General features: G+C 43.8%; 1 protein-coding gene across 2 annotated transcripts in view; it reads left to right on the top strand.

Annotated features, from left to right (window-relative positions):
* Positions 1-22074, top strand: part of LOC122550504 (FERM, ARHGEF and pleckstrin domain-containing protein 1-like) — a 317640-nt gene that overhangs the window by 32874 nt on the left and 262692 nt on the right. The gene's annotated exons all lie outside the window — the stretch shown is intronic.

Raw genomic sequence — 22074 nt, 5'->3', positions numbered from 1 at the left:
TCAAATAGAAACAATTAACAGTGGGAGATAAAGAAAAAGTTAATTATGCAATTGTAGCTTTCTTGCATCATCTGCAAATGTAAAATGAGAGATTAACCAAGGTCAGTTGTCATGACCTCGAAATAGATTCAAGAAAGACCATTGTCAAGAAGCGATATTTGGATGAGGGCTGTTATACTCCCTCGGTGCTGCACTGGAGCATCGGCATTTGCTGCTGTGCTCAAGGACTGGGATGAACCTTCTGACCACAACCTTCTGAATTAAAAGCTGATCAGGCGGAAGCATTGAAGTACAAATTGGATAACTGTGCATAATCTACATGCGCATAGCTGCTCTCAAGCAAATAGTGAACATGGCCCTGGCTCCATTAGCAAAAGAGCAAGGGAGGCTTGCATTCCTATGGGAAGTCTGATCCACGTGAATGACGCCAAAGTGCTTTACATCATGACAGTGCACAACAAACTGCCACATGCCACTATGAAATAATGACCAAATTTTTTTTTATAAAGATGATATAGATTTGAGAAATAAATATTGACCAGGCTGTCAGGATTAATTCCTTTTGTTCCTCATTCCACATGATGTTGTACATCTGTTTGAGAGAGCAGACAGACTTTGAAATATCATCTTATCCAAAAGATGGCTTCTGTGACTCTGTACCACAGTGGTAGTGTCAGTATATACATTTGTGCTCAAATTCTAGAATGGGACTTGGACTGTCTTCTGACTTGCAAGGTTGCAGTGTTATTCACTGGGCCAAGCATGGCAGTGTATCAATCTGCAGAGGTTGTACTGTTGCTGTGTTGGGCAGTAAACAAGAGGTCAGCCCGAACTTTTCCATCCAACTCATTCTTCAGGTATGCAGGAATTTTCCAGAGAAAGCAAGTGAAACAAAGAGTACAGGCAGCCTTAAAAGGTGTCCTGATGTTTTTGGAGTGAGAAAGGGCTGGTTATGAATGTGATAGAACTGTCTGTCTGCAAAATTACTAACATTTCTCACCTTGCCTTTTTTAATAAAATGCATTAACTGGTTTATTTCAGTGATTACAACTATCCAACAAATAGGAACGTTGTGTCATGCAGAAAGATTGAATAGAATAGGGTTAAATTCACTTGAGTTTAGAAAAATGAGAGCTGATCTCATTGAAACATATCAAGTACTTAAGGGGCTTGACATTCCTGGGAAAATGTTTGTCCTGGCTGGAATCTAAAACTAGGGTCAGAGTCTCACGATAAGGCTTGTCTGTTTTTAGCACTGGAGTGAGGAGACTCTTCTCCATTTGGAAAACTATGGATAATTAGTTATCGAACATGTTTAAGACAAAGATCAATAAATGTTTTGGATATGTAGGGGGCTAGGATTGTGGATGTGGTACAGGAAGGTGGAGTTGAGGTGGAAGGTGGATCAAATAGTGGAATAGATTTGAAAGGCTAGATGGCCTCCTCCATTTTCTAGATACATTAACCCCTCTGCATTGGCAACACTCATTCCTTACTGAGTGGTACAAGGCAAGGCTGATCTTCAAAGTGAATCAAAGCTCCCAAAGGTTTTACAGTTTGACTGGCAATGATGCCGTAATGTTGTATAAGGTGTTTTAAGATGTGGCAGACATTTTATACGTCCATAGGTACAGCAAGTTTATATAGGTGTGGTCAATGATCCCTCTAATTTTCCCTAACTCTACAACTGATGGGCTCAAAACAGTATGATTGTCACATGCCATGCATACGTTCCCTAAACAGACAATGCTGGGTGAGGCCTGTTTTAACCCCCTGTGCAGTGTGCCTCAGATTGCCGTGTACCAGTGCGGTTTAACGGAATGTTGGCTTTGGCTGCTATGATTGACTAGTGTCACCAACTGTACTTGGCCAGTTTCTAGAGCATTTCATTACAAAAGCTAGCACCTTCTAAACACTGCTGTCATCGGATGCACTCTGGGTCCATCCTCAAAAGTTTCCTGATTAGGACAATTTTGGAGAGGGTGGAGGGAAGAGCTGCCAGTCAAGTGGCCCCTGTGCTGAGTAGGGTGGCAAGCGCAAACATGTTTAAAAAAAACTGAAAGAAATGCTGCTGCTTTTAAAAACTTGGGGATTTTCCTCCTTGGTTTTTCATGTACAGGTGTCCTGGAGAGTTGATTGTTAATTCCAGAAGACTCCTGGACAACCCTGAAGGATTGACGACTCATTGTGAGACCCATTAAGTAATTATGTAGCACAGAAATGCAGCTTCTAGTTAGAGCTGCTTATCTTTTGCAGCATTCTGATAGATTTGTGATCCTGGAAGGTACTGTACCTATCAGCAAATCATCTGATTTGCTAGTTGAGTCTGTCCTTTCCCCATTCTATGTTCCATTTTAATTTTATTCTTTCCCGAAATGTGGGGGGCCATTGGCAATGCCAGCACTTGTTGACTGTTCCCTAACTGCCCTTGAACTGAATTGTTTGTTGGGCCATTTCAGAGGGAGGTAAAGAGCAATCCCATTACTGTGGAGCTGAGAGGATGATTTCCCTCGTGGGAGAGTCGAGGACCGGGAGGCATATTCCCAGAATTAAAGGATACTAATTTAAGATGAGGAATTTCTTCCCTGAGGGTTGAGAGTCTGTGGAACCCTTTGCCAGAGAGTTGTGAGTGCAGAGTCCTTTTGTATATTTAAGGCTAGGTTACAGTCTTGAACTGCATGGGAATTGTGGGTTCCAGCGAAAAAGCAGAAAAGTGGATGTGAGGAGTGTCGGGTCAGTGGTGGAGCAGGCTCAAAGGACTGAAAGGCCTACTCCTGTTCCTATTTGTTATGGTCATACTTGATGGGCCAAATGGCTTACATCTGTTCCTTTGTCTTATAGATTTAATTGTTGCCTTTACCTCTGTTCTAATGGATGCATATCAGATTTGGTTTATGTTGTATTACAGAAATGAAATGCTGTTGCTCACAAAAGCTTTTGACAATGGATTCCTGATGCGTTAAGAACTCTGATCTCAAATTCTTTGTTTTGAAATCTCTCCATGGGCCCTGCCCCTCCCCATTTCTGGAACCTCCTTCAGGCCAACACAACCCTCCTGAGATCTCTCTGCTTCTGTGCAATCTCTGCTTTTCATCGCTGCCCTATTGGTGGCTGTGCATTCAGCTTCCTAAGCTCTCAGCTGTAGAGTTCCCTCCCTGACTATTTGCGCCTCCCTCTCTCTCTCTCTCTCTCTCTCTTTTTCTCTCTCTCTCTCTCTCTCTCTTTCTCTCTCTTTCTCTGTCTTTCTTTCTCACCTCCTCACAAATCCTCCTTAAATCAGATGCAGTGCAATACTTGGACTTTCTATTTCTTTTTATCTCTCTACTTGGCTCGTTTGGCAAGTTTTTTTTTTGTTTAATAATTCTCCTGTGAAACACTTCCTACTTTAAAGACTGTGTTTTAAGTGTGGGTTTGTTGACTGAATTGGGTTTGAGCTTTTTTTTAACTGGGTTTTTTGTGCCTTAAAAACGTTAATAATTTGAAGCAATGCCTGCCATTACAACATGAAGGAGTGCATCAGAGTGGAAATGCATAACTGTTTCCAGTTGAATCTGGACATACTGTTTTATGAGTAAGATTTGATGACAATCTTTTACCTTGCAATGTGGAACTAATTGAAATCACAACAGTGAGAGGTCACTGCAATGTAGTCTTCAGCCTCTGGCGAGACAAAAGCTATTCATTCTTGCTGTAATGTGCAGGAGAGAAGTGGGTGTTGATTAAAACCAGTTAGGTAGGGGCTGTGTCTGCTTTCTACATTATAAGGCAGGCTGCTGTCTGAAACATTGTGGAGAGTCAGGAAACAGGATACCCTAAGGAGAGCTTGTTTAATTGGAAGTGGACAAATGAGGCACTGGAGATACATTTATTGGGAGTTCTTAGGTTGAGGCACAGTGTAACATTGGGAGTAATAAGCAGTGTTCGAATGCGACTGAGCATTTAATGCCAATGCTCCTGTTACAGGGTCATAGAGTTGAACATCACAGAAACAGACCCTTCATTCCAACGCGTCCATGCTGACCAGATATCCTAAATTAACATAGTCCCACTTGCCAACATTTGGCCCATATCCCTCGAAACGCTTCCTATTCAGATGGGATGCCTTTTAATTGTTGTAATTGTACCTACCTTCACCACCACCTCTGTCAGCTCATTCCATACACACACCACACTCTGTATGTTCTCAAATTGCTGTTGCATTCTGATATGACCTTGCAATGTTCGAAATAGTTTTTTTGAAATCAATTTAATGTTTGCTTGTGACTGAGTGAGTAGCACCGTTTGCTGTGAATGAGAAAGTTATGAGGTGAAGTTCCCCTTTAACAATGAGAGCTCAAAATCCAAGCTGACATTCCCAGTACAGTACCAAGAGAGCATAGCACTGTCAGAGATGTCAAGGTTGTAAAAGGTTCTGTATGAATACATTTTAGTTTTAATAAAAAAGTATTTGCGGATAAAAATGAGTGAGTCTTTTCACTCAGCGTGCTGTTAAGAAATTGATCCAACCCCAACCTCACCATCAAACCAGCTGACAAGGGAGGCGCAGTAGTAGTTTGGCGCACTGACCTTTACACCGCTGAGGCCAAACGCCAGCTCGCAGATACCTCCTCCTACCGTCCCCTTGACCATGACCCCACCCCCCACCACCAAACCATCATCTCCCAGACCGTCCATAACCTCATCACCTCAGGGGACCTCCCATCCACCGCCTCCAACCTCATAGTCCCACAACCCCGCACCGCCCGTTTCTACCTCCTGCCCAAAATCCACAAACCTGACTGCCCCGGACGACCCATCGTCTCAGCCTGCTCCTGCCCAACCGAACTCATCTCGGCATACCTCGACACGGTCCTGTCCCCATTAGTCCAAGAACTCCCCACCTACGTTCGTGACACCACCCACGCCCTCCACCTCCTCCAGGATTTCCGCTTCCCCGGTCCCCAACGCCTCATCTTCACCATGGACATCCAGTCCCTGTACACCTCCATCCCCCATCACGAAGGACTCAAAGCACTCCGCTTCTTCCTTTCCCGCCGTACCACCCAGTACCCTTCCACCGACACCCTCCTTCGACTGACCGAACTGGTCCTCACCCTGAACAACTTTTCTTTCCAATCCTCCCACTTTCTCCAAACAAAAGGAGTAGCCATGGGCACCCGCATGGGCCCCAGCTATGCCTGCCTCTTCGTAGGGTATGTGGAACAATCCATCTTCCGCAACTACACTGGCCCCACCCCCCATCTTTTTCTTCGCTACATTGATGACTGTATCGGCGCTACCTCGTGCTCCCACGAGGAGGTTGAACAGTTCATCCACTACACTAACACCTTCCACCCCGACCTCAAATTCACCTGGACAGTCTCGGACTCCTCCCTCCCCTTCCTAGACCTTTCTGTTTCTATCTCAGGCGACCGAATCAACACGGACATCTACTACAAACCTACCGACTCCCACAGCTACCTGGACTACACCTCCTCCCATCCTGCCCCCTGTAAAAACGCCATCCCATTCTCCCAATTCCTTCGTCTCCGCCGCATCTGCTCCCAGGAGGACCAGTTCAAAATACGTACAACACAGATGGCCTCCTTCTTCAAGGACCGCAATTTCCCCCCCGACGTGGTCGACGGTGCCCTCCACCGCATCTCCTCCACTTCCCGCTCCTCCGCCCTTGAGCCCCGCCCCTCCAACCGCCACCAGGACAGAACCCCACTGGTCCTCACCTACCACCCCACCAATCTCCATGTGCAGCGCATCATCCGCCGTCACTTCCGCCACCTCCAAACAGACCCCAGCACCAAGGATATATTTCCCTCCCCTCCCCTATCAGCTTTCCGTAGAGACCACTCCCTCCGCGACTCCCTTGTCAGATCCACACCCCCCACCGACCCAACCACCACTCCCGGCACCTTCCCTTGCAACCGCAGGAGGTGCAACACGTGCGCCCACACCTCCCCCCTCACTTCTCTCCAAGGCCCCAAGGGAAACTTCCATATCCGCCACAGATTCACCTGCACCTCCACCCACATCATCTACTGCATCCGCTGCAGCCGGTGTGGCCTCCTCTATATTGGGGAGACAGGCCGCCTACTTGCGGAGCGATTCAGAGAGCACCTCTGGGCCACCCGGACGAACCAACCCAACCAACCTGTGGCACAGCATTTCAACTCCCCCTCCCACTCCACCGAGGATATGCAGGTCATTGGACTCATCCACCGCCAAACCACAACAACCCGACGGTCGGAGGAGGAGCGTCTTATCTTCCGACTGGGAACCCTCCAACCGCAGGGGATGAACTTGGACTTCACCAGTTTCTTCATCCCCCCTCCCCCCACCTTGTCTCAGCCGGATCCTTCCAGCCCGGCACCGCCTTCCTGACCTGCAGTCTTCTTCTTGACCTCTCCGCCTCCATCCTACTCCGACCTATCACCCTCACCTTGACCTCTTTCCACCTATCACATTTCCAACTCCCCTCCTCCAAGTCCCTCCTCCCTACCTTTTATCTTCTCCTGCTGAACACTCTCTGCTCATTCCTGAAGAAGGGCCTGTGCCCAAAACGTCGAATCTCCTGTTCCCTGGATGCTGCCTGACCTGCTGTGCTGTTCCAGCAATAAAGTTTCAACTCTTGTGCATCACACTCTGTCTTTGCTTTCCTGTAGTCCCAGTGGAGGTTGCTTTGGGAAGAGAGAGAGAGAAGATGGCAGTGCCATCAGATATTGGCAGCATAGGGCCATCGCCCCTGTACCAGCTGTGAAAGAGCTGTCTGACTGAAACCCTTTCTTCCCCCCTTTTATTTTTTTCAAGTATTTATCTAATTCCATTTTGAAAGATGCAGTTTAATCTGCTTCCACCACCATTTGTTCCACTTAAATTCAAGTAATGATTTCTTTAGTCCTCAGGGTTGTAGTCTGGGCTACTCAGTTCTCCAAAGAGCAATGGAAACTGAGTCCTTCAATATGTTCAAGGCTGTCTTCTTGATTGACAAGACAGTCAAAGGTTATAGTAGGGGCAGGCAGGAATTTGGGGATAAGATCACCCATGATTTATTGACTTCTGAAATTAGGCTTGATGGGCTTAATGGCATACTCCTCCTAATTCCTGTGTATATTATTTATTGCAGGTTGTTCACACAATCCTGCTGTGTCCCATGGCCTCACTCATTAATGTGTTCCACTCCTAAAATGATCGGTATGCGAATTGCTCCCAAACTACTGCGTCAGGAGTTTTGCCTGCCCATTACCCGCCCCCATGCCCCCACTTCTCTCCATCGCAAGATTTCACCCTTAACCCCTTCATTTCAGGTTAACATTGCCAAGCATGTGTCGTGGGCAGTAATTCTCTATGGATTGATTTGGGAGGCTCAGTTCAGATTTCCAGAAGAGGGGTCCTGGGAGATTTAGTGCCTCTGAGCCCTGAGCCATTTGTTCTGAGACTCCACATAATTTGAAGTCTGAGATTAAAGTAAATACCATTCAAGGAAATCCCACTTCCTGGCCAGCTGTCATTCCAATTTTTAATTGTTAGCACAAGTCCACCTTCATTTTGTGGTTACTTTCCTTCACCATCAAACTGCTTTGATTCTCTTCTTTCTCAGTCACAAGTGTGTGTACATGTGCCATGTTCTGTTTACATATTTTTTCTTGCTATTCTTTAATATTTCTTTTTAACAGGGCAAAAGTGAGTACCGCAGATGCTGGAAACCAGAGTTTAGATTAGAGTGGTGCTGGAAAAACACAGCAGGTCAGGCAGCATCTGAGGACCAGGAAAATCGACGTTTCGGGCAAAAGCCCTTCATCAGAAGTGGGCTGCTTTTGCCCAAAATGTCGATTTTCCTGCTCCTCGGATGCTGCCTGACCTGCTGTGCTTTTCCAGCACCGCTCTGATCTAATTTCTTTTTAACACCCTCCTCTGAGCAAGGAATGAATGTAAAATCATAAGGAAAAGACCATTTTGTCCCTCTCCTGTACAGTAAATCACAGCTGATCTGATGGTGACCTTAACCAATCTCCCTAACACTTGTCTATCAAACATCCTTGAGTACATTCAGTCACCCAGCCTCCACTGCTTTTTATGGAACAGAATTCAAAACACTAACAGCACTGATGAAGGAGCAGCGCTCCAAAAACTTTTACTTCCTAATAAACCTGCTGAACTATAACCTGGGATTGTGATTTTTAACACTAAAGAAGAAATTCTTCCTTTGTCTTAAATGTGAAATCACTTATTCCAAAAACTGTACCCCCTGGTTTCAGATTTTCCCAAGAGGAAACATCTGCTGAACATCAACCCTGTCAAAGCACTCGGGATAAGACCATTAGAGGCAGGAGCTGAAGTAGGCCATTCAGCCCATTGAGTTCGCTATGCTATTCTATGAGATCATGGCTGGTCTGATAATACTCTATTTTCCTACATTTCTCATGACCCTAGCTTCCCTTACTGATTAAAAACCTGTCTAAATCAGCCTTGAATATAATTCATGACCCAGCCTCTTCGCTATGTGTAGCCCGCTACAGTAAAGAATTCCACAGATTCACTCTCCTCTGAGAGAAGAAATTATCTCTCATCTGGATCTTAAATATATGGACCATTACATGGCGATTATGCCCCCTGGTCCTAGACTCTCCCATGTGGTGGTGAGGGGAGGGGATAATCAAACCTCTCAATGTCTGCCCTGTCAAGCCCTAAAAGAACTTTATTAGTTTAAATGAGTTCACTTCTCAGTTTTCTAGACTGCAGCGAGTACAGGCCCAACCTACTCATCCTCTCCTCAGAAAATCCTTTCATTCCTAAGTCAACCCCATGAACCTTCTCTGGACAACCTCCAGTGCCAGTATATCTATCTTTAGATAAAGGGACCAGAACTTCACAATATTGTTGTTGTTGTCTGACCAGTGCATTGTATAGCATATGCAAGACTTCAGTATGTTATATTCCATTCTCTTTGAAATAAATTCTAACATTTAATTTGCTTTCTCTATTATCTGGTGAACTAACTTTATAGTTTTTCTTGACTTATGGATAAGAGCTGACAAATCCCTCTGGTCTGTAGCTTTTTACAGTCTTTTGAGTTCTCCTGTCCCAGTAAAATGCACATTTTCCCACGTTACAATCGATCTAAGTTTTTGCCCATTCACCTAATTTTTCTAAATGACCCTGTAGACTATGTCATCTTCTACACTTGCAGATAAAGTAGTTGGAAAGGCAACTTTGGTGATTGGACAGTCACTTCACTTATCCAAGTCATGAATAAATTGTAAATATTTGTGGGCCCAGCACTGATCGCTCTGGCACTCCTTTAGTTACAAGTTGCCATCCTGAAAATGCTCCCCTGATCCCAACTCTGTTTTCTGTAAGTTCACTGATCCTTTATCCATGCTAATATACTACATCAGTGCCATGGGCCCTTATCGTAAGTAGCCTTACGTGCAGTAATGTATCATATGCCTTTTGGAAATCCATATAGATCACCACCTTTCCCTTTTATGAATCTTACTTGTTACCTCATTAAAGAATTTGAGTAAGCTTGTCAGGCATGATTTCGCCTTCATGAATCCCTGCTGACCCTGCCTGATTACATTATGTATTTCTGCCCTGCAATTTCATTCTTTATAATAGACTAACATTTTCCCAATCACAAATGTAAAGCTGACTGGCCTATACTTACCTGATTTTGGTCTCATTCCTTTTTTTGAGTAATGGTGTTTTCGATCTTTTGGCACTTTTAAAGAATTCAAAGATTCTTGGACTATTACGACCAGGGTACCTGCTATCTCAGGAGCTGCTTCCTTTAATATCCTAGAATGCAGTCCATCAGATCCAGGGCATTATTCAGCCTTAACCCCATTACTTTCTTTTGTACTTTTGATTAGATTAGATTAGATTCCCTACAGTGTGGAAACAGGCCCTTCAGCCCAACAAGTCCACACTGACCCTCCAAAGAGCAACCCATTCCCCTACATTTACCACTGACGAATGCACCTAACACTATGGGCAATTTAGCATGGCCATTTCACCTAACCTGCACATCTTTGGATTGTGGGAGGAAACCGGAGCACCTGGAGGAAACCCATGCAGACACGGAGAGAAATTGCAAACTAGTTATTCTGTTTATTTCCCTTTCCCTTTAATCTCTCGCCCATTTAGTATTTTTGGAATGTTATTGGTGTCCTTGACTGTGAAGTATCATATAAAGTTCTCGTTCAACGCCTCTGCCACTTATTGGTTGAGCATTAGTATTTCATGAGCCTTGTTCTTTAAGGTGTCTGTTCACTTTGAGTTATCTTGTCAAGAAGGACATAATCGACGGTAAAGAAGATTTTCTCATGTTGCAAAGGTATCTTGATCAAATGGGTTAATGGGCTGAAAAATCCAGTTCAATCTGGATAAATGCGAGGAATTGCATTTTGGTACAAGAAATGAGGGTAGGCTTAAACAGTTAATGGTAAGGCCTTGGGTAGTGTTGTAGAACAGAGGGACCTAGGACTTCTTTGAAATTTGTCACTTATAGACAGGGTGGTTAAAAAGACTTGCCTTCATTGCTCTGTCCTTTGAGTAGAGGAGTTGGGAAGTCATATTGAGGTTGTACTGGACATTGGTGAGGCCTCTTCTGGAATACTGTGTCCAATTCTGGTCACCCAGTTATAAGAAGGATATTGTTAAGCTGGCAAGGGTTCAGAAAAGATTTACCGCAATGTTGCCAGCTATGGAAAGTTTGAGTTATAAAGAAAGGATGGGACTTCTTTCACTGGAGCATAGGAGGTTGAGAGATGACCTGATAGAAGTTTATAAAATAATGAGAAGTATTGATAGTTAGTGTGAGCTGTTTTTTTCCCTGTGATAGGGGATTTCAAGACTATGGGACACATTTTTAAGGTGAGAGAAGATAAATTTTAAGAAAGTCATGGGAGGCAAATTCTTTTACACAGAGAGTGGTTCACATGTGGAATGAACGTCCTGAGGAAGTGGTGGATGTGGGTACAATTACAGCATTTAAAAGACATTTGGATAAGTACATGAATAGGAAAGGTTAGGAGGGATATGGGCCAGGATCAGGCAAATGGGACTAGGTTAGTTTGGGATTATCTTCAGCATGGACTAATTGCACCGTGTTGTATGACCCTAAGGAGCTCTTACTGTCCATTTTGATATTAATTGTCAGTATACCATCAAATCACGTGTTTTAGTGAGGTCACCACTCATTCATCCAAATTTCAATTAGTTTAGGTGCAACCTGCTCAACTTCCACTAGTCAGACTATTCTCTCATCTTAGGAAGCTGTCAAGTTAATTTTGCTTGAACTGCTTGCAATGCAAGTAAAGTCCTAAAACTTTACTTGGCACTCTAGGTCACTGTTTCCCAAACCCTTTTCCCGCTGTGACCCCACTTTGATGTTTGAAAGGCATCATGGCCCCTCGGTGAGTATTGTGAGGTAGGGAAGGAGGACAGAACCCTAACATTTCAGCTTGCAACCCCACTTGAGTTCTGAGCCCCACTTTGGGAAGCTCTGCCATGGGTGTTTACCACATAGTATTACAATAGTAACTTGGATTTATATTGTGCCTTTGACATTGGAAGATATTAAAAGGTACTTTTCAGGAGAGTTATCTCACTAAATGTGATGCCAGGACCTGTAAAGAGGTAGGAGGGCAGATTAAAGAGACAAGACCCATTTATTCCCACACTCGTTCCTATTTGTCAATCAATTCTCAATCTGTGCAAATATATTACCCCATCCCGTGTGTTTTAATTTTGCCCAGTAACCTCTCATGAGGGACTTTGTCAAAAGCCTTCAGAGACCCGGGTTCAATTCCCACCCCAGGCGACTGACTGTGTGGAGTTTGCACGTTCTCCTCGTGTCTGCGTGGGTTTCCTCCGGGCGCTCCGGTTTCCTCCCACAATCCGAAAGATGTGCAGGTCAGGTGAATTGGCCATGGGTAAATTGCCCGTAGTGTTAGGTAAGGGGTAAATGTATGGGTATGGGTGGGTTGCGCTTCGGCGGGGCGGTGTGGACTTGTTGGGCCGAAGGACCTGTTTCCACACTGTAAGTAATCTAATCTAAAAAAAAATCCAAATACACCACATCCACTGACTCTCCATATGTATTCTAGTAGTTACAGATTCAAAAAACTCCCAGCATATTTGTTGATCATGATCTGCCTTTCAAATACCCATACTGGCTTTGTCCTATCCTGTTATGGCTTTCCAAACATTCTGTTTTCATGTCTTTGATTATAAACCCGAGCGTTTTCCTCACTACTGGCTTGTAAAATTCTCTTTTATTTTCTCTCTCCCTCACTCTTCTAAATAGTAAGTCTACATTTGTCACCCTCAAATCTGTAAGAACTGCTCCAGGGTCTGTAGAATTTTGGAATATTTCCAAGGCTGCTGTTTTAGTACCCTGGGAAACTGGCTTAGCAGTGTCTGGTAATTTGTCAGCATTTAACCTCTTTAATTTCCACAGCACCCATTTTCTTACCATTCTGATTTCCTCCAGTTCTGCCCTTTTAATAGACCATTGGTGCAGTAACATTTGTGGGGGGTTACTTGTGCCTTCTTCTGTGACGACAGAACCAAAGAACATGTTCAATTCTTCTGCCATTTTTCATTCCCTGTTTAATTTCTGTTGCTTGTGACTGCAAGGGGCCTAGATTTCTCTTTGCTAATCTTTTTCTCTTCATGTAATGTGGATACTTGTTTCCAGCAATTTTATCCTCGTACGCTGCGTTTTCTTTCTCTCAATTAACCTTTTTATTCTCTTTTGCTGAATTATAATGTGTTTCCAATCCTTAGGTTTGCTGCTTTTTCTGACAATTTCATGTGTCTTCTCTTTGAATCATACTATTTCTAATTTCTTTCGATAAACCATGTTTGAGGCATTATTCCTGTTTTAAAGAACATTTTTGCACCAAACAAGGAAGAATATTTGTTGTAAATCATGCTCACGTTCTTTGAAATATGAACCATTGCCTATCCACTGTCAACCCCTTGAGTAACGTTCTCTGATCCATCGTTGCCAATCCAATTTTCATAGCCTTATAGTACCCTTTCTTTAGATTCAGGGCCTGAGTTTTGGATTTGACTCCTTCACTCTCCATCTTCATGAGGAATTCTGTCATAGTGTGTTTGCTTTTCTCTAAGCATCTGCACAAGATTGTTCATGATCCTTTCTCATTGCACGGTAGCCAGTCTAGAATAGACTGTGATTGGATCCTCCAGGAGCTTGGTCAAAAAAACCCATCGTGTACACTATGTATCCATTAGGACAGATTTCAAGAAATACAGTACAGTGTTTATACTGTATGACAGTTGTGCTGACCATTTGGCAGGTGGACTCTGATATGGAGAGGTGTTGAAGAATGTACCAGTTAATGATCACTGACAGCCAACTGCCAAGTTTCATACAAAGTTTTAAACTAGACAGGTTGGCCAAAGCATTGTCCTGAGAAATTAACCAAAGATTGACTGTCACCATTTTGTTGAGTTGAAGCCGATGCAGTGTGTGTACATATTCTTCATAGCTGGAAAGAACTGGGCCCTGTGTATTTACATATATCACTTTCAATATATGCAAACGCACCACAAAGTAGACCCAACTGACAGTTCTAAATTGATTATCAGTGTAATTACTTGCACGCTACACTCCAGATAACATTTGCTAAACAATCCTGCAATAAAATCACATATAACGTTGGGCAATGTTTTGAATTTTGCAAGCGTTTTCAAAGGTTACCCTCTTAGGCAGGGCACTGCCCTCTTAGGATTTCACCAGGTTCCCCATTCTTTCCCCCCCCCCCCCCCTTATCCCAGTCCCAACCTTCCAACTTGGTGCTGTCCTCTTGAATGGTCCTACCTGTCTATCTTCCTTTCCACCTATCTGCTCCACCCTCCTCTTCAAACTATCACCTTGTCTCTCACCTTCATCTACCTATTGCATTCCCAGCTGCCTTCCCCCCCAGCCCCACCCCCCATCCCATTTATCTCTCAGCCCCGTAAGCCTATAGGCCTCAGCCCTGATGAAGGGCTTATACCTGAAACGTCGACTCTCCTCCTGCTTGGATGCTGCCTGACTGGCTGTGCTTTTCCAGCATGGCGCTCTTTGATTCCCAAAGGCTAGCAGATCTTGGAAAACAGTGTATCTTTCAGCTGTTTACAGTAGGCAATACATTGACCATACAGAATCAGCCTGTACTTGCAAAACTCAGAACACTGTGTCCAACATTAGATGTGATTCCTCAAGTGGACACCGTTTGCTGAGTGTGCAAAGAGTGTGCAAAGAGTCCTGCTGACAACTGAATTAGCATTGTCAGTCAGGCTTGCGGTGTGGCGTACTTATGGATTCTAGAAACTACTTACACTAATGCAAAGGGACCAGTTCTTTGCCAGCAGAGAAAAGAATATGCAATTACTGTGCCTGTTTCAACTCAACAAAATTGGTGACAGCAGTCAACCTGTTTTAAATTGAAAGCAAAGCTCGGCAGTTAATGGTCAGTCATCATCTAACCAGTGCATTCACTTGGATCCCACTGGCCAGCCAATTTGAATTTGCCTCACATGGTGTGACAGCTATTTTGCCTTTACTTTGTTATTTCTTATGAATTGCCCTCTTGAATGCAAGATGAAAAACTTTTCAAGCAATTCTCGGCTTTTTACCACCAAAGTACTTTAGTTACATAGTCATTGATTATAACATCAGTACAGAGCAGCTGACTCTCTCAACGTTCTGTGTGTTTTGCCACTTAGCCACCACATTGGACTTTGATCTAAATGTTAACTTCTTGTGGGTGAGGTACAGACAATGTGGTGCAGGGAGTTAGTGTAAATATATTACGTGACGTTGTAGCCATACAAAGCAAGAGGGTCAATGTTCACTTTGAACCCTGACCTCACCTGGCAAGTGCATGAGAACAGAACTTGCAGAACCTTTTGCCTTGAATGGAGAACAACTTGGTTTCTTCTGACTGTTAGTCAACGGTTTGCATGAGCATGCAATTATGTTGGGAAGGTCCAAAAGAGTTTTCTGAAATATTGATCACCAAATAAAGTGCTGATACTGTTCATTTAGACACTAAACAAGTAGAGTTATATCCTTGAAGATGTTCCCTGATAGCCTTTATTTGTTTCCCTGATCCCTTGATCTTGGCTGGACATGGAGTACTCCCCACAGTACAGTTATCAACTAGATCATATTAGATCTAGATCAACTTAACCCTTTGTTGGGTAAGCTACATGTTGACGTTTGGCTGTTACATGGGAAGTAAATGAGGTGAATGACCCTATCTTGTGCACTAGGCTTGCGATGGCCAAAAAGCATCAAATCTGACAGAGTGAAGTCAGAATGTAAAGTCAGTTTGTAAGTTTGTTCACTGCTCTATCAGGTTTGTTCTTAGACATTTCATCAGTGAGCATCCAGTGAAGCGCTGGTGTTTTATCCCTCTTGATATTTAAGTGCGTTGGTCTGTTAACTGGAAATGATATCACCCACCTTCTTTCTCTCAGGTTAGTAAATGGGGTCCAAATTGATGTGGTAATATTGATGGAGTTCCGGTTACAATGCCAGGCCTTTAGGAATTCCTGTGTGTGTCTCTTTTTAACCTGTCCAAGGATGGATGCATCCAGGCAGAAAACTAGACACCAGGATACACTAGCACAAACTGGCCACCAAAAGACATGACCCACTATCACCAATTACCTTACTTACAGACGAAGAAGGACACCACTTGTTCTGGGACAATATATCAATTTTGGGACCGGCGAAAAAGAGATACGCATGGGAATTCCTAAAGGCCGGCATTCAAACTGGTACTCCATCAATAAACACATTGCTTTGGACCCCATTTATCAACCGTTGAGAGAGAGAGACCCGGAAGTGATATCACACACCTTAACAGACCAACACGCTTAAATAGCAAGCGGGACAGGACTCCAGCGCTTCACAGGAGGCTCACTGATGATGTTGTCTAGCATGGTGACGAAACATCTGAGTACAAATCCACTAGCTCAGCGAGCAAACTCACAACCTGAACCACAAATCTTCTCAGTAATCGCTGAGTGAAAAATACCCACAATTGCGTTCTGGCAGTGAAATTGCACAGCCCAATCCTGTAATAATCTACACGTGAAATTAAAGGATTGCAGGTCTGCCTTGTGGAATTTCTCAGTTTGCCAAGAACTGAATTTTCCACACAGTTTAAGTACACAGATAAACATGGACTTTTGAGAACCTTGTGTTATTGATAAATATCTTTAAGACAATTAGTAGTTTGGCAATATAATTTAGTGGTTGGTTGTAATTTTGAAAAAACTTGGCTGGCAAGGTCACCTTTTATTGCTCACCTCTTATTGCCCTTGAGAAGATGGAGGTGAACGGCCAACATGAATCGCTGCAGTTTCGGTAATGGGAACACACCTGCAGTGCTTGTGGGAGGGAGTACCAGGCCTTTGACTCAGCAACCCTTGAAGGGATGGCCATATATTTTCAAGTCAGGGTGACACATGATTTAGAGGGAAACTTGCTGTCCTCCTAAATGATAGAGGTCACGCAATTGGAGTGTTGCTGTCGAAAGATCACTTTGCAATGGAGATGGAGGGAGTGCATGTTGAAGGTAGTGGACAAGATGATGCTGATTAAATGGAGGGCTTTGGCTTGCTGTCAAGCTTCTAAGAATTCCTACAGTGTGGAGGCAGGCCATTTGGCTCATCGAGTCCATTTTGACCCCACCCTCTCAAAAGCATTCTATCTGGCCCTCATGCCATTCCCTTAGCCCTATATTTACCATGGCCAATCCACCTAACCTGCACATCCCTGGACACTATGGGTAATTTAGCATGGCCAATCTACCTAACCAGCACATCTTTGGGTTGTGACAGGAAACTATAGCACTCAGAATAAACCTATGCAGAAGCGAGGCAAATGTGCAAATTCCACACAGACAGTCCCCCGAGGCCGGGATTGAACTTGGGTCCCTGGCGCTGTGACGCAGCAGTGCTAACCACAGGGCTATCCTGCCAATATTGCAGCTATACTCACCCAGGCAAGTGGATTTCTGACTTGGGCCTTATATGGTGGACAGGCTCTTGGGAGTGGTATGTTGGGTCGCTGAATTATTCACTGCAGAATTCCCAGCCTCTGACCAGCTCTTGCTGCCGGGGTGTATTTATGTTGTATATTAACACTCAAAACATCAGGATAAAAGTGAGCAGATCTGACCCCAAAGTCTCCAAATTGCCTGAGAAAGTTTGCTCCCATAAATGGAGGGGAAGGATCTGGTGAGGAGCCAATTGCAGACTGGTGCTGTCCTGTGCAACCTCTGCAGGGGAACAGCCTGTGATTGGAGTGGGGCAGCTTAGTGCCAGTCATTAGGGAGAGTGCCTTTTGCTGGAGCTTGGGAACCAATTTCTGTGGGCTTAGGGCTGAGAGCTGAGGCAGTGAGGGAGATGGCCAGTATAAAGGGCCTTAGGATTTGGACATGCAGGTTTTCCCTGGTCTGGGAATTCTGCCTGCTGGCTCCAGTGAAAGTGGTCATCCAGGGGAGAGCATGGGATAGAGGCAGTTGTTGGAGTATTTGGGGCGGAAGAAGGGAGGGCTGCAAGAATGGTACAGTAAGGTTATAAGGGGAGCAGAGAGGGATGTGGGGAGAAGGAAGCTGCAAGTGGACTTTGAAGGCAGGGAGGAGGAAGGTGTGGTGAGGGAGGGAAATGGAGATTGGAAGTGGGTAGAGAGGTATGGAAGAAGAAAGAGACTGCAAGAGGCTGTGGGGGATGGTAGGAGGAAGCTGCAAAGGAGAAAAGTTTAAAACCCATCAATAAAAGAATACTGAGCCAACTGTACTCATAAAAATCTTTAAACCATTGAGTAATGAATCCTTATTAATGAATGTAGAATCTCTAGTTTAAGGCTGCGTACATTTAGAAGATACTAAGCTTGGAAAATGTTGGAGGTCCTAGTGTAATGAAATTGTAAATTGTTAGGTTTTTAAATATCTGAATGAGATCCAGTTAATGAGGCTGTATCTGTCTTGTTAAAATATCCCAGCTTTGTGCATATGCAATAGAATTGCCTTGGCTATGACCTAACCAGTTTTTAGATTAGATTCCCTACAGTGTGGAAACAAGCCCTTTGGCCCAACCAGTCCACACTGACTCTCCGAAAAGTAACCCATCAAGACCCATTTCCCTCTGACTAATGCACCTAACACTATGGACAATTTAGTATGGCCAATCCAACCAACCTGCACATCTTTGGATTGTGGGAGGAAACTGGAGCACCCAGAGGAAACCCACGCAGACTCGGGGAGAGAGGAGTTGTAGCAAGTGTGTTTAGGGTAATGGCTATGTGTGAGTGACAGAAGTATGTGTCAATTCTTTTGGAAAAAATCTTTTATTGACATCCGCTTGTTGTCTTGTGTTAATTTAAATAATGTCTAGGAAGTTAATATTTTACTTATGTTGTAGTTTTAAGTTTCACAGGGTGTTGATAATTCATCAGTATCCTCAGTAATTATGTTAATTCTATTTCTGAAAGTCCAAATACCCCATATATGTCAACAAAAGTATTATTGCCACATGATAGGATTACCCAGCGACTTAGTTCTTGGGAATGAGAAAGTAGTCCTGACAAGCAAAGAAGATAAAAAAAACTCAACAGGATCCCTTGATAAAGGAACAATATTTTGACCCATGGTATACAGGTTCATAGGGTATAGGTAGCTGTTAAACGTACTGGGGAGATTGCCGGTATTTTACGAAGCTCCTGTGCCCTTGAATAAATTTAAGAAGCCCTCAGACTCTGAAAGGTGTCATTCCCTTTTTGCCTCCAGTATTTGAAATAGAGCAGGAGAGAGGAGCCACCACTGCATTCGCTTGAGTTTAACTGAAGTTAAGATGTGGACTAGGAAGGAGTGGGTAATCTGGACAGGTGAAACATTGAGTTTTTGTGGTTTGCTTGCTGTTTTTGCAGGCAAAGTGCTTATTACCTTGGGATTACATTGAAAAATGCCATTAAACCCAACCTGTCCTTGTTAGATTTGATGTTTCACATACCACCAACTTGTCTCATCCCATCCTAACAGCATTTCCATCTATTCCTACTTCCCTGGTGTTTGTCTAACTTCTCCTTAAATGCTGCATTCTTATTTGCTTTGATTTGGTCATGGCTTCCATGTCCTAAACACTTATTCATGGCATCGCGGCTGTTGTTAATTTGTATGCATTTGCAATTTCTGTCTTTTGATTAACACTCCATGTGGTATACCAACAATATTGGAAACTTATCTGATGGCTGTGGTGGGTAAAGCAGCACTTGGCATTCCATCCGAAAATGACTATACAGGTCACAAATTCCTATAATTCAATGATTTCAGTTCAGTGGAAAGACTGGAGAAACTCGGATTATTCGCCTTTGAGCAGAAAAGATTAAGAGGAGATTGAATGGAGTTGCTGAAAATTAAGAGAGGTTTTCATGGAGCACATCAAGAGGAACATGTCTCCAGTGGCTGAAGATCAATGACGAGGGGGATGGAGAATTAAAATATCAGACTCATTAAGATGTAGGGGAGGTGAGAATGATATTTTGTACTGATTGAGTTGATGTGATCTGGAATGTGCTACCAGAAAGGGAGGTAGAATCATTTTCAACTGGAACTTTTCAAAGGAAATTGGGTAAATAGTTAAAGAAGAGTTGCCAGGCTAGAAGGAAAGCCAAGAGATGGGACTAATTGGATAGTTCTTTTAAAGAGTAGGCAGGGCACGGTAGGCTAAATGACGTCCTTTGGTCAGTAGGATTCCATAAATTGCCAGCTGAGATTCACAAACTAGGCTTTGTAGCCTGTGGGAATGTGATAGCGCACATAATTCTGTGACCAGCATAGCAAGGTCAAGGGTCAAATAATCAGTGAAATAAGGAAAGAGAATTTGGATATTTTTTTCTGATGATTTTCTTGCACTGTTATTTTGAATGATGTGGAGATGTCGGTGTTGGACTTGGGTGGACAAAGTTAAAAGAACTCACGACACCAGGTTGTAGTCCAACATGTTTATTTGGAAATGCAAGCTTTTGGAGCGCTGCTCCTTCATTAGGTAAGCTAGTGAAGTAGGATCATGGACACGGAACTTATGTTATTTGTTTAATAAAGCCTTAAGTTATCCTGGGAATGTGACTTGAAAGAAATTCTGGGATTTACATATTAATGAATTAAAACCTGCAACCCTTTCTAAAAGATAAAGAATTTAACAGCAATCTAGGTTTGTTCCAATATATTGCATCAATGTATGACACTGTGATCTTTTACCAAAAGTTCTTATAAGTCAGACCTTGGAGTGTAGGTTCATAGCTCCTTGAAAGTGGAGTCGCAGGTAGATAGGATAGTGAAGAAGGTGTTTGGTATGCTTTCCTTTATTGGTCAGAGAATTGAGTACATGAGTTGGGAGGTCATGTTGCAGCTGTACAGGACATTGGTTAGGCCACTGTTGGAAGATGGCATGCAATTCTGGCCTCCTTCCCATCGGAAAGATGTTGTGAAACTTGAAAGGGTTCAGAAAAGATTTACAAGGATGTTGCCAGGGTTGGAGGAGTTGAGCTATAGGGAGAGGCTTTACAAGCTGGGGCTGTTTTCCCTGGAGCCTCGGAGGCTGAGGGGTGACCTTATATAGAGATTTATAAAATCATGAGAGTCATGAATATGATAAATAGACAAAGTCTTTTCCCTGGGGTTAGGGAGCCCAGAACTACAGGCATAGGTTTGGGGTGAGAGGGAAAAGATAAAAAAGAGACCTAAGGGGCATGTATGGGATGCGTGTATGGGATGAGCTGCCAGAGGAAGTGGTGGAGGCTGGTGCAATTGCAACATTTAAAAGGCATCTGGATGGGTATATAAATAGGAAGGGTTTGGAGGGATATTGGCCGGGTGCTGGCAGGTGGAACTAGATTGAGTTGGGATACCTGGTCTGCATGGACGGGTTGGACGAAGGGTCTGTTTCAATGCTGTACTTCTTTTTGACTCTATGACTCTAAGTCAACAGCAGGAATGCAGGTTGGTGTCAATAATTCCCAACCCGGTGCCATTAACGTATATTATCGCATCCGAGTTGCTGCCTTGTATGACCTTGTTGATGTTCTGACAACAATGCCTGGGGGCTAATTCAATTTAGTTGTTCGCACTGTTGCCTCTAAATCAGATCTTCAAGAATTGAAGTTCCAAATAGGATGTGAGTACAAAATACACACCAACACAGCTGTTTGTTGCTGAGTTTGTTGTGCTCAGGTGGTGGGGAGCTACCTGTTCAGTTGTTTGCTCAAGCTCCCAAGGCACTTGCTGACAAAACATAGGGACACTGAAGAAAGACTCACATTTGTATACCTTTGGTCCTGGTAGCTCTTTAAGTGGCTCGGGGTTTTACTTGGTTTTATAATGCTCCTTGGGGTGCTTCATTAATTTGAAGGTACCATATCAATAGAAGGTGCTGCTGATTTGGTCAATGATTTACAATAATGACTGTTAGTGGGAATATGTTTCCAGGTCAGTTATGATGATTCAAACAGAACTTGAATATGATACGTCGGTGACATTAGATTAGATTATGATTAGATTAGATTACATTACATTACAGTGTGGAAACAGGCCCTTCGACCCAACAAGTCCACACCGACCCGCCGAAGCGCAACCCAACCATACCCCTACATTTACCCCTTACCTAACACTACGGGCAATTTAGCATGGCCAATTCACCTGACCTGCACATCTTTGGACAGTGGGAGGAAACCGGAGCACCCGGAGGAAACCCACGCAGACACAGGGAGAACGTGCAAACTCCACACAGTCAGTCGCCTGAGGCGGGAATTGAACCCGGGTCTCTGGCGCTGTGAGGCAGCAGTGTTAACCACTGTGCCACCATGCCGACATGTTGAATCAAGGACAATATAACTGCATTGTTAGGGTTTGCACTTCATTTACCCGCTTAGCGTGTTGAATGTCTATTCAGTATCTTGTTGAGTTTGCCCTTTGTGGAGGTGAATGAACCCAGTGCCACACCTCAACTCTGAAGTATGTCACAGACCGTAATAAGCACAAGCTGAACTTCCAA

This window comes from Chiloscyllium plagiosum, unplaced genomic scaffold (genome assembly GCF_037043375.1).
Source record: "Chiloscyllium plagiosum isolate Xiang-an unplaced genomic scaffold, Cpla_swu_hap1 HiC_scaffold_6, whole genome shotgun sequence".
NCBI classification, from domain to species: domain Eukaryota; kingdom Metazoa; phylum Chordata; class Chondrichthyes; order Orectolobiformes; family Hemiscylliidae; genus Chiloscyllium; species Chiloscyllium plagiosum.
This window is presented reverse-complemented; position numbering and strand designations above follow the sequence as displayed.